The sequence below is a fragment of the Lutjanus erythropterus genome, chromosome 9, assembly GCF_056507025.1.
Source record: "Lutjanus erythropterus isolate fLutEry1 chromosome 9, fLutEry1.hap2, whole genome shotgun sequence".
NCBI lineage: Eukaryota > Metazoa > Chordata > Actinopteri > Lutjaniformes > Lutjanidae > Lutjanus > Lutjanus erythropterus.
Window position 1 is genome coordinate 25,858,660 of NC_139325.1, and position 15,479 is coordinate 25,874,138.

Sequence of the window (15,479 nt, forward strand, 5' to 3'; positions counted from 1 at the left end):
TGTCGACTGTTTATCAGCGCCTCTCCAAATGGTCACCTTCACACTCAGAGAGCCTCAAAATGAGCACTGAGGATTTTTGGATGTCTGTCTATCACTATTCTAGTAGAAAAATAGTAAATGTATGAGCGCACTTGTAAAACTTTCATGGTTAGGTTCGTGTCTGGCATCATTATAGTCAGAGTGAACAGTGACATTTGTGTTTTGGATAGGATGTTTCATGGTATCCAAGCAATCCTTTAGCTGCTTTCAAGTTTCAAACGGAAACAGACATCCACTGTATCAGAGTTCTGAAACACCCTGCAGTGTACACACCGATCTAGGCCTTTATACATTTAACATACCAAACCCCTCTGTGCTAGAGTGTAGTCAGACACACACACACACAGCAGAGAGAGAGGAGCTGTGATAGTAATTGCTTTTCTTTGGCAGGCAGCGAGAGACAGACACAGCCACATTAAAATTCCTCTGCTCTCCTTTCCTTCTCTCCTCCAGCACCATCTCTCCTCTCTTTGGCTGATTCTCTGCCTCAGTGATCCCTCAGGTTGCAGCAGCACAAGCAGAAGGGAGAAAATTAATTTGGCCACGGTGATTTCTCTCGTGCCCCTGGGAGGAAAAAAAGGTGTTTGTGCATAGCTAGCTTAGCTTAGCTTAGTTTAGCTTTGCTTAGCAGCCACGGAGGATGGAAAACTGCAGAGCAGCATTTCTAAATTCCACCTGATAGGATTCTGGTAGCACAAAGTGCCGGGCACAGCAGAAAACAAGAGCGAAGATCTGGCTGTTCTTGCAAAGTTTGTCTTTTCTCAGACTTTTGTGCCTGTGGAGCCAAATAGTTTCATTGTCGTGCCAATGTAGTAGTTTGATCAGTTCTACCCAGGTCAAAGTTATGCACTGTATTCATGTATGTATGCAGCAGAGCATAAAATCCACACCATCCATACCAACATATGATCATATATTTCCTTTATTGACCTTGTGACCTGCATTCACAGGGTCGATAAACCAAAAATCTACAAGCAGATGTTAGTGCTCCCCATTTTGTAATTTTGTGAAGGTGGTAAAAAACTTAGTTTTGAGCCCTGTACTAAAACTGTCATGCATCCTGCTGCAAGCGTTCTCTCTGGGCAGAAATATGACAACAAAATAGGGAAACATAACACTGAAGGCATCATAATCACAAAGCACTGCAATCAGAGTTGAGGGCTGCAACAAATAGTCAATACAAATGAGCGCTGGGTCAATCTAACTCCTGCAGTTTGATAAAAAATTCAAATACTGTTCTCAGATGCAAAGCTGCCCCTGACTGAAGAGGCTTCACCACTCTTGCCAAGCTAGGCATCCAATTCACAGGAGTTTTGTGAGCATGGAAGATTTTATCTCTCTGACTGACAAGGTGAAACTGGTGCAAAGAAACAACCAGTAAATAAATGCAGTAATCTGATCGTCTGTCTCCTGAGAAGAAAATAATTCCATCAAATCAGTTACAACTACAGCAACAAGGGTTTTGACAAGGTTAATGAAAGTGCATCATGTAACATCAGCTTACACTGGCACTCAGTCAACTACAGGTTTAAACAAATTTAAAATTTGACCCTTGGTAAACTCTCAGTAGCCTGGCATCTACATGAAGAACCATTCATGTCATATCATTTGACAGCGGCCTTTTTAACTTCATTAACATTTAGCTTTGGTTCCAGCTTCTCAGTATACCCTTTTACCAGCCAGCCATTTTGACATGAAGTACATGTAGTCACGGTGCTGCTATTGTGCATGTTGGCTCATTGAAAAGGCTCTGCTTCGTTAAATGGAATGTGACCTTAATTAGTATTACTGGGAACACCTGTCTTTACCCTTCTATTGAACCCTAATATGCCTGCAGAGAAAGATCAATAGTGATGATTTGGTGCTTTTCTTTGTCTTATTTGATAGTAAACTGAATAAGTTCGGATTTTGGACAAAACATCTCAGGACCTCATCTTGGGTTTTAGGAAATTATGATGAGCATTTTTTTCTGACAATTTATAAACCAAACAATTGATGGATTAATTAAGCAACTAAGAGGCAGCATGACTATTTAGCCTATTAGTCGCAATCCTTGTTTTTACACTATTATTTCATTAAAATTATTTTGCATCTATCTAATTGAGATGTATTAATTTATTCAAAACAAAAAAGTCAAATGAGTGTTGACAAAAGTTCAAATGCTCAACTGTGACTTTTAACCTCATAAAGTAGTTCTTTTTCTAATAAATAGATAATTAATCTAAAATTAATCAACACAATAAAGGGATGTTGCAGTCCTGAACACCTAGCAGTCACATTTATTTATAGTTTCATGAGAATCTCATATGTTGTACAGTAGATGGTTATTCCAACACTCAGAATCCTGTGTGCATTTGCATGTGCATGAATGTGTGTGTGTGTGTGTGTGTGTGTGTGTGTGTGTGTCTGTGTGTGTGTGCGCATGTGTGTGTGTGTATTTTTGCATGTACATGAGTGTTAGTGAAGCAGATAAAAATGGATCACTACGTTCTGTAGTGTTGTCGGTGTCTTGATTGTTATCATTGCAGCATGTTCACACCATGGCCTGTATTCATGGATCACACCCAGGTGTTACTCATAGTGCAGTAGGTGTGAAGAGAGAGCATATGGGTGATGGGCTGCGTGCTATAACAAATTGCCATGCTATATGGTATGTTACTGTATCCTATCATAGCTTTCACCCTTGCTGTTTTATACATCTACTTTCTTTGATATATAATCTCTGTATTTTTCAGTAAGCCACAGTGAAGAACCAAGGTTCTCGATTTTCATGGTTCCCACCACATCCATGATATACTTAAAGCTGAAGACAGTTTGTTTTTGCATTACAGTGATGACAGCTGAAAACCAACAACTGTAGAAGTTATATTTCTCTAAACTAACTAGAGCTGCAATGATTAGTCAAATGAACTAATTGCAAACTATTATAATGATCAATTCAATGTTTTGAGTATTTTTTTTTTTTTTTTAAGAAAAATGTCCCAATTCTGTGATTTCAGCTTTTCAAATGTAAATATTTTCTGGTTTCTTTAGTCCTCTATGACAGTAAAATGAATATTTTTGAGTTATGGATAGGGCCGCAACTAATGATTATTGTAACTGTTGATTAATCTGTTTTGTCAAATGTCTTGTTTTGTCCAGAACTCAAAGATATTCATTTTACTGTCATAAAGAAGTACAGAAAACAGAAAATATTCACATATAAGAAGCTGAAATCAGAGAACAATGACTTTTTCGCATTTCAAAAATTACGCAAACCGATTAATCGACTATCAGAATAGTTGGTGATTAATTTAATAATTGTTTTTTAATCGATCACTTGAATAATCATTGCAGATCTTTTATAGACTAAAAAACAAATTGATTAATTGAGAAAATGATCAACAGATTGATGAAAATAATCTTAAGCTGCAGCCCTTAAAGTAACTGTTAGGAAAATTCCCATATCCTCCCGGATATCTTCAGAGAGTTCATCAAATTGCTTGTCTCACTGATCGGCTCACTCCTCTCAAAATTCTTAAAATTCCAGGAGCAGTGGGAAGCCTGAAATTAAGTCTGCTCCACGATCTCTCTCCTCTCTGTTTCTCTGACCACTGCTGGATTGTACTGGCCTCGCTTGACCTCTACGCAGTAACATGACACAACAAGCTGAAATCACAGCAGAAACTTGGATATAGCTCCGTCTTTCTCTTTTCCTGGCGCACAGGCAGAGCTTGGCACATCTGCCAAACACATAACAGAGCACTCAGGCGGAGACTGATGCCGACATGGAAGTGCTCCGTCACAGAAATACACACATATATTTTTGCTTGCGTCAAAAGGCTGTCAGAGAGATGTCAACTGGTTTCCCTGAATGCTATTTGATCACAGTGAATGTAGAAGAAGACGACAGCAGTGCTCCAAGCAGCAGCAGAGAAGATTTATATGCATGTACATCGACTAAATGCATGGCATGCAAACACAATTTCCCGTTGCTGTCTTTCAGCCTTGCCGCTCCACTCACTGTATTTCTAATCAGGCATGGCAGAGGACACCTTAGGTCTCCTCTGTGCTCACGGCAGCCCCAGGCCCTGCTTCTCTGTGTGTGTTGCATGTGTGTGAGTGTGTGTCAGTTTGGTTTATGTTGGGCGCTCAGCTCTTTGAAGTCTCTTTTAAACAGCCTAGCTCCCTATGACATTAAACAGACACACAAGTCTCCATCCCTCCATCTCTGCGCTCTCTCCCTAATCCATTAACATATCACGTTCCCTCCATCTTTCTTTTATATCTCCATCCTGGGCATCTTGCTCTTTCTCACTCAGCCACCCCCACCCCCCTCCTGTTCGTCTCTTAGTGATGTCGTCTCCTTTCAAGAGCGGTTGCCATCACTACTTCCCGACAAGAACACAATTTCCCCCTTCACATCCTTCTCTGGGTCTCTCTTCATATCCCCTCCTCTCCACTTCTCCACAGTCTTAATCCCCCTTTAGAGATTGCACAACCAGTGTTTCTCACCACCATTTAGGAAAACTCTGGAGCCAGAGGATCCAGAGCTGCAATCGCTTCACAATTTATGACTAGGAGTGAAGCACCTCCCCCTTCTGGGGATTTTATGTTTATATGAGTAAAAGAAAACTAAGAGGGAGGAGGGGAGATAGTATTTATATGAGGGTGTGCCAATGAAAGAGGAGGAACTGTGTGTTACTAATCAACGTATTAAGTTTGTGTGTCTAAACTACTAACAGTTTATTTGTTTGCTCTGTATATAGCCTAGTGTCTTCTTTATGAAACCAGATGTCTTTTATTCTAACCACTTTCTCCATCATAAACAAGTCTGTAAAAATGCATGTTGCTGTTTGAAGCATCTTCATTGAGGAAGCCAGAGATGATGTGGTGCTATTCAAGTGTGCGAGTTGTCCTCAGGTCATGTGGGCTTGATAAGCTCAACAGTTTCCAAGACAACGCTGATGGTCACGGTGATTTTATGGACAGTTGTAATGTCTCTCAACTGGAGCAGAACAAGGCACAGGCTAATATTAGGGAAGTGAAACAGAACAAGGTGGCCTGAAGCCCTGGCTGTATTGCTCTCTATGGAGAAGCCGAGGTACACAGCAGCTGCTGGCAAAAAAGGCTGGGGTCACTTCATTTCCAGGTCATAACCTTGACTGCAGAACACAGACTGGTCCCATTAAGGAAGGACAGCAATACAAGGACATGGACAGAGAGTGTGAGTGGCACTATACAGTGTATATGTGTCTGTGAATATTTACATAGAATGTGTTGTGTTGACTGTATGAGTATACTCCTATTTATATATTCATACATGCAATGACAAGGTTTGTCACAGTGCCTGACTCTCTGCTGACAGCCTATCAGTAGCCACACAAGGAAGTCACTACACAGAAGGCCTGGGTGATAAAACGATAGCAATGTGTACCAGCGATACACATGTCATCAAGGGCAATAAGAAAGTGTTTTGCTAAAACTTTCAATAGTTTGACTTAAATGCATTAGCTGCAAAGCAAGAAAGCATGAAACGAATATGCCCTGCCTCATAAACTGCCTATCATATCCCTTGATAATGGAGCGTGCTACGAGTGACATACAAACAGCCAATCATTTAACAGACAAACTATACATGTGCTCCCTCCCTAGCTCATAAACAGCCTATCATATGCCAAGGTGCAACAGCCAATCATTTACCAAGTGTATGGTTCAGTTGTCCCATCTACATGTGAGAAGCAGTGTGGGCTGACACATGAGACAACAAACAGCATGCAAAATGACAAATTATTAGACTCTGACAATAATCGTTAGTTGCAGGCCTAGATACCTATCAAAAGTGCATTGGATAGGATAAAAAAGTGAATATTGGTCGATTTTTTTTTCCTTACACAAAATGATATTGGTAGAGGCTTCAAAAATCAATTGGTTGGATGTTAATGAACTAGTACTCTGTTTGGCAATTGCCAGAAAGAGAGAAAGTTTATAAATTCAGAGTAAAAAAGCAAAGAGGAGAACAGAGAGAACTGCCCATGGTAGTGTAAAAGTCCCAGCTAAAATTGATTACCAATGCAAAGCTTGGCACAGGCGCAAAGTGGAATTAAACACTTCAATCTCCAATCACTCGTGCATTTTTTGCCAAAATCAATACACATTATTGTCACAGGGGGTGTCCCTTGACAGTTGGATCAAGTGCAGCTGCTTGGCTATACAGTACCAGCAACAGACAGAACATGTATAGAAGTAAATCATTTACATCAGACATAAGAACACACAAACCACAGCACCATGCCTCTTGGTCCATGTGACGCCAGTGTGATGTTACTGCTCTTTTAACAACTCATAATCCCACATTTCTCTCCATTAATATTAATTTCTCACTCTCTAAGAGACAAACTTTCACCTCATGAACATATAAAGGTACGGAGTGCAGGCTTTGATGACACTAATTGACACAGTTGAAGAAAAGGCATTATACAACTATTTACACAATTAACACACCACTAGAACCATGTGTTAATTGATGTTAACACACTCACACACACACACACACACACACACAGCCTGATCAAATCACAATACTTACAGTTGAGCTGTTTAACCTAGCAGGTTTGTGTGTCTGGCTTCTGCTGTATGTCAGCTGCTCTCAGTTGTGCTGCTCCTACTACTGCTCATGCCAGCCAGCCAGGATTTACGAGGCTCTAGCATCACAGCAGGGTTTCCCTGCCTACAAACCACTTTAACAGTCTACCTCGACTTTTTTCTGAACATAAAAATGTGAAAAATGTGACAGATTATTACAATTTGCTTTTACTTTCTAGACAGGAATTTGTTCCATTGTAATCATGCTGTTCAGTGGCCTGAATCTGAACCCAGTATCTGTAAAATCACAAATAATGTTATTTTATGCAAATATATGTTCTCTTCCGAATTATTAAGTATTTATACTGTAAAGCCTTTGAGGGGAGAACAGAGAGAGGCAGCTATTTTGCACTGAAAAAAAATTTTGTTTTCCTTCTCTTAAAAGTCTGAACATGATGTTTTTTTATGTTTTGGCAGAACAAATCATGTATTAATTACAATATGGACCAACAGGCCTATTTTCCAAAGCATGCAATATATTTGTATGTAAATCAACAATATGAAAATCAACTTTCACAAACTTGAATGCTGATTCAACTTTGAAATTCTTTACAGTAAACAAATCCTGTTTAGTTATTGTCAAAGTTAAGCATGACAATCCAGGGAAACAATAATCAAACATGATCATTGCGAAAAGGAAAATGTGGTTTTGACAGCTCTTGGCATTAAAAATGTCTTTTTTCATCAGCCAAGTATCGTTATACTGTTGTTAATCTGCATCATTATATTATAATAAATCATAATAGAACAATTAGTTTATTTATCAGTATGTCACCCACAACCCACCACCCATTATGCAAATCTCTCACAATAAATATAGATCAAAGTAAACAACACTAAAGAATCCGCAAGCATGTTTTGGCATTGGTGGTACTCAGACCAATGAACTACACTGACTCTCTGTTTCTCTTGAACGTGTGGTGTCCTTGAATAGTATCCAAAGACCTTACTACAGTACTTGTTGTATACAGTTTCAACCCTGTCTTAACAAGGACCCTCACAATGTCACTAACTACTGTGACAAGTAAGGAAAAGTAACAGAAAATGCCTGACTAGCACAGTCAACTGCAGCTACTGGATAATATATAAGCCTGTCTTGCACCTGGACAAGTTGGTGTAAGCTTAAAATCTCAACAAGTTTATTTCTTAACTAGCAGGTTAGCAAAATGAGAACAGGGGTCAGCCTTAAACAGGCAGCCTCATGGGGCTTTAGCATTGTCATTTTTGGCCGTGGCAAGTCAACATGTGCCGCACAGATTAGCATTTCCAGTATCACTTTCAATGTGCCCAGCTGTGCCAAGCTTTTCCAGAGTGGTATCAAAGCAAGCCCAACTTTCCTCTAAGCGGGCTGCTGACATCTCACCAACTGCAGCCAACCCGTAACAATCCCCCTTTTTCACCCTCAAAAGGTGAGTGTTGCGAGAGTGAACTTGCATGTGCAGGAAAGCAGAGAGAAAGATGTCTCTGTGTTCAATTTTCTATTTTTTTTTTGTTTTGTTGATTTTTTTTAATTTCTCTGGTCTGAAGTACAGTTTTCTTCCCTGCATTGCTGTTTGTATTTGCCTTATTTTTCTGTTTCAATCTCCCTTTCAGCCAGCCAGCTTTCAGGAATCGTGTCAAACCCAACATAACAAAATAACAGAAAACTTTTATTGTAAAGAATTTATAGGAAATGAAGCGTTTAACCACCATTTTACAGTCACTGGACTCCTAAGCTCATCCTTAGTTAACAGAGCCCCTTCCAAGAAGGTAGCACTGTTGTAATGTAAATGTAAATCCCTGCTGTGCTGGGTTTATGTGCCGAGTTAAACTGAGTCAAACCAGCTCATGTGTATGGAAAAGGGATAACAGATTCAAGATACTGGAGACCCAACGCGAGACAGTTAATCACTAACTACCAGTTTAGTTTGTATATCACACCTAAATAATGTAAAAATGCAGCTAAACTATTAACAACAACCACAACACTGAGTCCATCTCCTAAGCAATTAACCTTTGGTAACATCTAAATCCTAATTAGGGCTGCACAATTAATCGCAAAATTATCAAAATCGCAATATGGCCAAGAGCAATATTCAAAGAGCAGAACCAGAATCAAATCACAATTTTTTGAAAAAGGAAAAATGTGTGAGAGAACAGCATTATGATGAAGTTCTAATGCTGTTATAGTTATATAGCTGTTATAAGTTATAATACAATGACTGCAGTGCTGAAGAGATGCCGTAACCTATAAATTTTGTTCTCCAAACGACAGGCCTCCAAAAATATCACATAATTACAATTTTAATAGTTAAAATAAAAATCGAAATGCAAAAATCATTAATCTTATTGCATATCCCAATTTCAGTCAAATAACTGCAATATGGCATTTTTGCCATGTTGTGCAGCCCTAATTCTAATTACATTCTCGATGGCTTCAATAGGTTAAACACCACGATAGAATGAAAAACACTTAAGTCAAAAAGGCTGCTCTTGAGGAGAAGTGGTGAAGAATCTGAACAGCCGGGAGGATTCTGCTGAAAGAAGTAAATCCCTGCATAACAACACATGAACCACAGCATGCAGAATTCAGAGATGGTTTTAAACATACATAAACAATAGATTTTTGCAAAATTGACAATACCAAAAGCTCCAACACATAAAAAGAAGATAAGGGTAGTGTTCGGTAGAGTGCTGTGGCAGCAAGTGCTGTTCGCATGAAGTTGCCAGGAAAAGTATAGCAAAGATAGTTGGGTTATGTTTGACTCTTGAATGATACATTTCTGGAATATCTGCTGTTTTATATTAATAGTGTTTTCAGTTCACTGTCCTCTCTGTGTTAAGCTTGGGCAACTGGAAAAATATATCTGCTATCAGTTATTGGCTGAGTCCATTGCTGGTTGCTTATTGTGGATGATTTTTGTTATTTTATTTTGCTAATTTAATCGCCTGTCTCGGAAACAGAAAGTGGTGCAGTACATAGCCACTGAGCCAGAGAACAAGTGGGAGGAAAACAGCCCGTAGACCCGGAATATTTTCACATCTACCTCAGTGAATTAAGGATTTATTTAAAGTAAAACAGAGTTGGTGATTGTTGGAACAGTGAACCAAGAAGGTTCGGTGAGTTTTATCTAGTTTTTCAGTTGAGTTTGGATGAAGCATGTTTTACCAGGATTTAACAAGGTGATAAGAGAATTCATACAAATATCTAACAGGATAATAGCAGTGTTGGAGAGTAGCTACTACATGTTACGACTAGTGACTACTTACATGTAATTAAGTACATGTAATTATATTACAGAATAAATGTAGCTGTAATTCATTACATTTACTGAGAGAAAATATGAAATTAAATGAAATTAATTACAATGCATTACGTTTGTAATCAAAATGATTACAAATGCCTTACATCCTAATATTCTTTTTGGTTACCTGGCAGAGATCTGCATCCTACTGAGTGCATTCTTCTAGTTTTGTTTTTCTACTGGACGTAGCAAGCATATGTAGCACACACATATGTAGAGAAGTCACCATTTGCACACAACTCACAGCTAAAACTCCCACCTACATACTGCCACCTGGGCTGACAGCAGTTGGCTAGAAAATTCGCTCAACCTGTCTGTATTTATTTTGTTAAGAAATAACTGAAGTTTGGCTGAAGGCTAAGCTAACCTGATGCTCAATTTCAGACAGCCCCATCATTCATATACTCATACCTGTCCAAGTGACTTAAGGGGTCTCTGGTCAGATGTGCAGGGTGCTCCACCAGCAGAGGGGGCGGAGCAACAGAGATCCCACTTCCTCCTTCGCTCGTCACTCAGACATGCTCCTAAACAAAAGAGAAACACACACAGGCTAAAAATATTGCTACAGATGTGAAAACTGCAGCATGCATGTGAAGCAGTTACTCCATAAACTTCTGTGATCTTGAAACTGAGAGTCTTTAGCCAGGAAATACTCCAAAGGAGCTTTGTCTTCCTTTCATTCATTTCTTTGACATTTCAGTTACAGCATGTGGATGGTGACTGTTTTTGGATGCAAACCCGCAAAGCAACCACAGGAAGACCTGAAAGAAGCTGTTACTTGACAGCCTCAAACATACTTCCTGGCTGTGCACACACAATAACAACACTCATCTCTCTCGCACGATCACAAAGCCAGAGTCACACAGTGTCACCAGGCATGTTTCCATTTGTCAGTCATTTAAAAATGATCAATCTAGCTCTGTATCTCTTTGTACTTTGTCAAAAATCCACCATCCTCCTTCCTTCCAAACCCACCCAAAAGGTCAAACAACCAAAGACTCTCTGCCAGCCTTGGAGTGGGATGAAAAGGGAGCTAGAGAGAAGACAGGGATGAAGGGGTAGATGGATATTGGGATGGACAACCGATGGATTCTCAGAACTGCTCATTTCACTGGATTAATCTGCTATTTTTGAAAAATCCGCAGAGAATGAAGATGAGAGTGAATACGACTCAGTGCGGGTGTATGTGTACGTGGTGTGTGTGTGTGTGTGTGTGTGTGTGTGTGTGTGTGTGTGTGTGTGTGTGTGTGTGTGTGTGTCTCTGTGTCTCTGTGTGTCCTTCAATCTGGTCCTTGGCCTACTTTAAAGCCAAGTCATCATTCTGGTCCACTGGGACTTGAGATTGCCAGCCTGTGTATGTGTGTGTATATTAGGAGTTTGTATTACAAAAAGAGGCATACCATAAATCTCTTTGTGCCAGCCCACACACTCCTGCGATACTGAGTGTGAGGAGGCTGTACTGCAGTGCAGGTATGCTTCAGTATGTGAAGGGTCCTGGCCACCAAAGGTGTCTCCTGCTGGGTGAGTCATCATCATTCCACATCTCTTCCTCACTTTTTTGGCTTTTTCCGTGTCTATGTCTTATATACACATTTCACAAACAGTCTCTCTTCATATCCCTTATTTCTCTCCCTTTATCTTACAGACACCCCCACAAAGTTTGAGTTGAGTGTCATCCATCTGCAAATTGGAAACAGGACAAGCACGAGCTTCTATGAATACTCTTCAGATTCCCCTGGCAATCACAAAATAAACCTACAGAACCACACACAAAACCACAAAACACTGCAGTGCAAATAGCAACTCATCTCTGTCTACAGATCAAACCTCTTTCTCTCCTCTTTCTGCCCGTCTCACGCTGTAGTCATTGCATGAGTGCTATGTGTTGAGGATAAAAAAGGACCAAGAGAGGAACCGCAAAGAGCAAAAGGGACTTGAAAATGAAATGCACTCAGACAGAGAATGAGGGAGCAAATATTGTACAACAAGGTTTTGCAAAAGTGCACTCATTGTCATGTTAATGAACCCAATGAGAATTTTCCAATTTTAATGAGAGATACTCCATGCCTGTGCATTTTACTGGGCTCTTCCCCAGCAGTGCAGCAAAGTAGGGAGGTATTCCAACATACGTAGCTAGTCAGCTTTTGCTTCACCTTGGTATTAATCGTTCTCTTATTACATGCAAACCATGACCACAGTCTTTATAGTGTTTCTTAAATGGGGGTACAAGTACCCCTAAGAGTACTTTGGAGCACTGCAGGGGGTACTTGAGATATTTTCAAAAAATGTTAATTCAAAAATACCGTCCATGCATAGTTCCTAAAATAATTATACAATAACAAGCTCAATAAAAAAATGTAAATTTAAGGTTGATTCAACCATATTTTATAATTCATACTCCTATTTCCAGTGCAATTATCAACTGCTGAAAACTGTCAACTGCAATAAAACCTCACAGAAGAAGAAAGCCCCACAATCACATTCACATAACACATAAATACACTGGCTTTCAACACACAGAAGCACACACCTAGTACACCTTGTACACCAATATGTGATGGCTCAGTGGTTAGGCTAACAGATGGACACTTAGTCAGATGTGTAATGCAAAGCAAGTGAGCAGAGACAAACCTGTCCAAACAGTGAGCTGTGCCAGGGCAACATGACATGATGTGTGCCAACATTGCACTGACACAAGCGTCTACAGTGCAGAGACAGAAATATGCTGTCTGTGTTAACTTTGCTGCAGAGGATTGGTGTTATTGTATGGCCAAGTATCTCTCAAGCTTTTATAAAAACATGAGAATTTGTCCTATGAAATGCTCACCATTCATACTATAACAGTTGTCTCTTCAATTTCAAATCACCCATTTTCTTTAGGAATGGCCTGATACAATCTGGAAGATTGGTATCGGTGAAAATACTGACCTTATTAAGTGGATCAGGTCCTGACCATGACGACGTGTGCGACCCACATTAAATATTGTTCTCTGCTCTGTTCATTTGCTGCAGTGAGCTTATTTTGATGTTCAAAGCTCTCAAATCAGGATATAACAATGTAACTGATGTTGATGCATTATGGTTACAACATCTCATAAACGGTCTTGTAGAATATAATTAAAACATGCACAATAAAGGGGATGGCATACACTTAAAAGTTCAGACACAGTTCTGTGCAGTGAAGCAGAGTTATATTGATTTTAAATTTGAGAAAAGAGACCACTCGTACAGAATTCTGTAGAAAGTGTTTACATCTACATCACAGTTTCGTGAGTTACCCAGATGCACAGCCATGTTGGAAGCACTGGGATGTAAAGTAAAGAATTAATTAGACTGTGAATATTCAATTCGAGCCAATTTCAGGATATCTAAACCACCGACAAGTTAAGGCAAACTTGGAAGGTGCTAAAACATACAGAGAAAGCAGAAAAGAGCACAACATTTTGCAAAACTAAGGTTAATAGGTGACCACGAACCGTACAAGCTGGCTCCTCCTTTGTCTTTGAATGACCAAACATAGTGAACTACCTACTTTGTTCACAAAGCCATGACACACCTGAAGACCTCAAATGTTACAAAGGTTTGGAAGCCTTCAACCAGATGATGTGTGGATGATTGGTAGAGGTACATTATCAGCTCATCAATGACATGTGTATTTTGAAAGCCCAGATCAACCAGATTTTTAGGATTTTGAGTCAGTCTAGCTTTTGGATCAAAATGCTGATCAGTCATGAATGTAAGTATTTAAAATGTCCCTATTTTAACAATAAAAAAGAACCGTTGTGGGTTTGGTTATGTTATTTAGGTAAAGTACTTCCTACATAGCCCACCTCTGGATTGATGGCGTGTCGTGAAAACACACCATTTGCAGGTACCCTGAGTTTAGGTCTCAGAATTGGATTTGAGATGAAAAAGGTGGATCAGTGCATCCCATTTCTCTGCCTCTTACAATCTTTCTTTTTTACACCGCCTTACTTTTCTTCGTTCCAGCTGTGACCAGATGCGAACCAACGCAAAGAATGCAGCATGGCAGCCAAAAGGCTGGGTCCTCATCATCCCACCCTACTCTTGCCTCCATCTCTGTCCCTACAGAACACTCCCTGTTATTCATCCACCAAGCCTGTCTCTTCTTCCACATGGGCCTCTTTCTATTCAGTCTGGGTCGACGTAATTCCTGTCATAAATCCAAAAAAACAGTGACTGATGCAGACTAAAAAATTCAGAGGTGAGGAGGAGCTCATGGGTAGACTGATGATGAAATCTCTGCCAGCAAATGCAAGTTCCTTTTCAGTGAGCAAAAATCACTTAACACACATCATGTGGTTTACGGTATGTCTGCACCCACATACACCTTGCAAGTTGGCATGCTAAAATGTGAGGGCTCTAAAGCGTCAAAACAGAACTCGTGCCAAACAAGGTTGAGGAGCCTTGAAATGACCTTTGCTCTGGACAATTTAGAGAGTAGTGTGGGCTGAGCTAAAGCTAACAGACAGTCAAATCAGTTCCTCACAATTCCCCAAGCTCAGCGTGAACACGCTGTGACCAACTGGGCATGGCGAGGCATTAAACCTAACTGTTCCGCTCACTCTCTCTAAAGACTGCTGGAGAAAGACACAGAGAAGAGAGGGGAGTCAGGGTGAGACAGGAAGAAAGGTCTCTTTTCTTAAAACTGTGTGATAGCCTGCTACGAGCATGTTGTATCTGTCTGTGTGTGTGTGTGTTTGATTCTCAGCCAGGCTTTCTACATGTGTTATGTGACTCTGTTTGTAGCGTATGTTGTAACAGAGGGAGTCCAAAGATGACATCTTTGGTCTTAGCGACAACAAGCAGTGCTGTGCCAATCCTGCGCCAACTGTGCCTCCCTTCCACCTCCTTCCAGCTCTCCCGCCGACCTCCTGCCCTGTCAAACGCCTCATGTCTCCAGTGGTGTGGGAAAGGAAAACCTTGAGGGGCCTGCAGCACCTCATGCACGCATAAACACCAAATCCACGCTAAATAGGGACTAGAGGAAAAGGCAACAAAAGATGACAACAACAGTATCACAGGCAACTGTAGCTGTAGCTCACCATTTCTGACAGCTTTCCAGGGGAAGCCCAGGGAGGAAAAACAGGAATGCCAAGAATAGAGCAAGAAGAAAATAGGTAAGAAGCAGCTGGTTCGACCTCCCTGGACACACCACTATGTCACACTTATCCTGGATGAAATGGCTCTCACAACAGCCTGCTTTGCTTTCCATAATAAGGACGTGCTCTGGGAGCTGGGGGCCTGTCACTTTCTAGATATACTGCATGTACTCACAGAGGGAGGCAAGGTAGGAAGAGGAAAAAACGAGGGACAGAGGGACGGACAGAACAGAACAGATGAAAGGAGAGTCACAGGGAGAAAGAGAGGTTTGCTTCCTGTTTACAGAAAGTAGAGAGCACAAGAACAGAGCAGCAGGCTGTTGAGACCACATGACAGTGATGACAATACACATGCCACACACTGACTACCTTCCCTCCTCTGTGTCCTGAGTGATTACACAGAACAGAT

General features: G+C 40.4%; 1 protein-coding gene across 2 annotated transcripts in view; it reads right to left on the reverse strand.

Annotated features, from left to right (window-relative positions):
- galnt1 (UDP-N-acetyl-alpha-D-galactosamine:polypeptide N-acetylgalactosaminyltransferase 1) overlaps window positions 1-15,479 on the reverse strand; it is a 55,230-nt gene that overhangs the window by 22,945 nt on the left and 16,806 nt on the right. Inside the window, exon 2 of one of the 2 annotated variants that reach the window (XM_084726901.1) lies at window positions 10,359-10,471. The exons of the other annotated variant lie outside the window; for it this stretch is intronic. The gene's annotated coding sequence lies outside the window, so the exon portion shown is untranslated. The remainder of the gene's footprint in view (window positions 1-10,358; window positions 10,472-15,479) is intronic. 2 annotated transcript variants of the gene reach the window in all.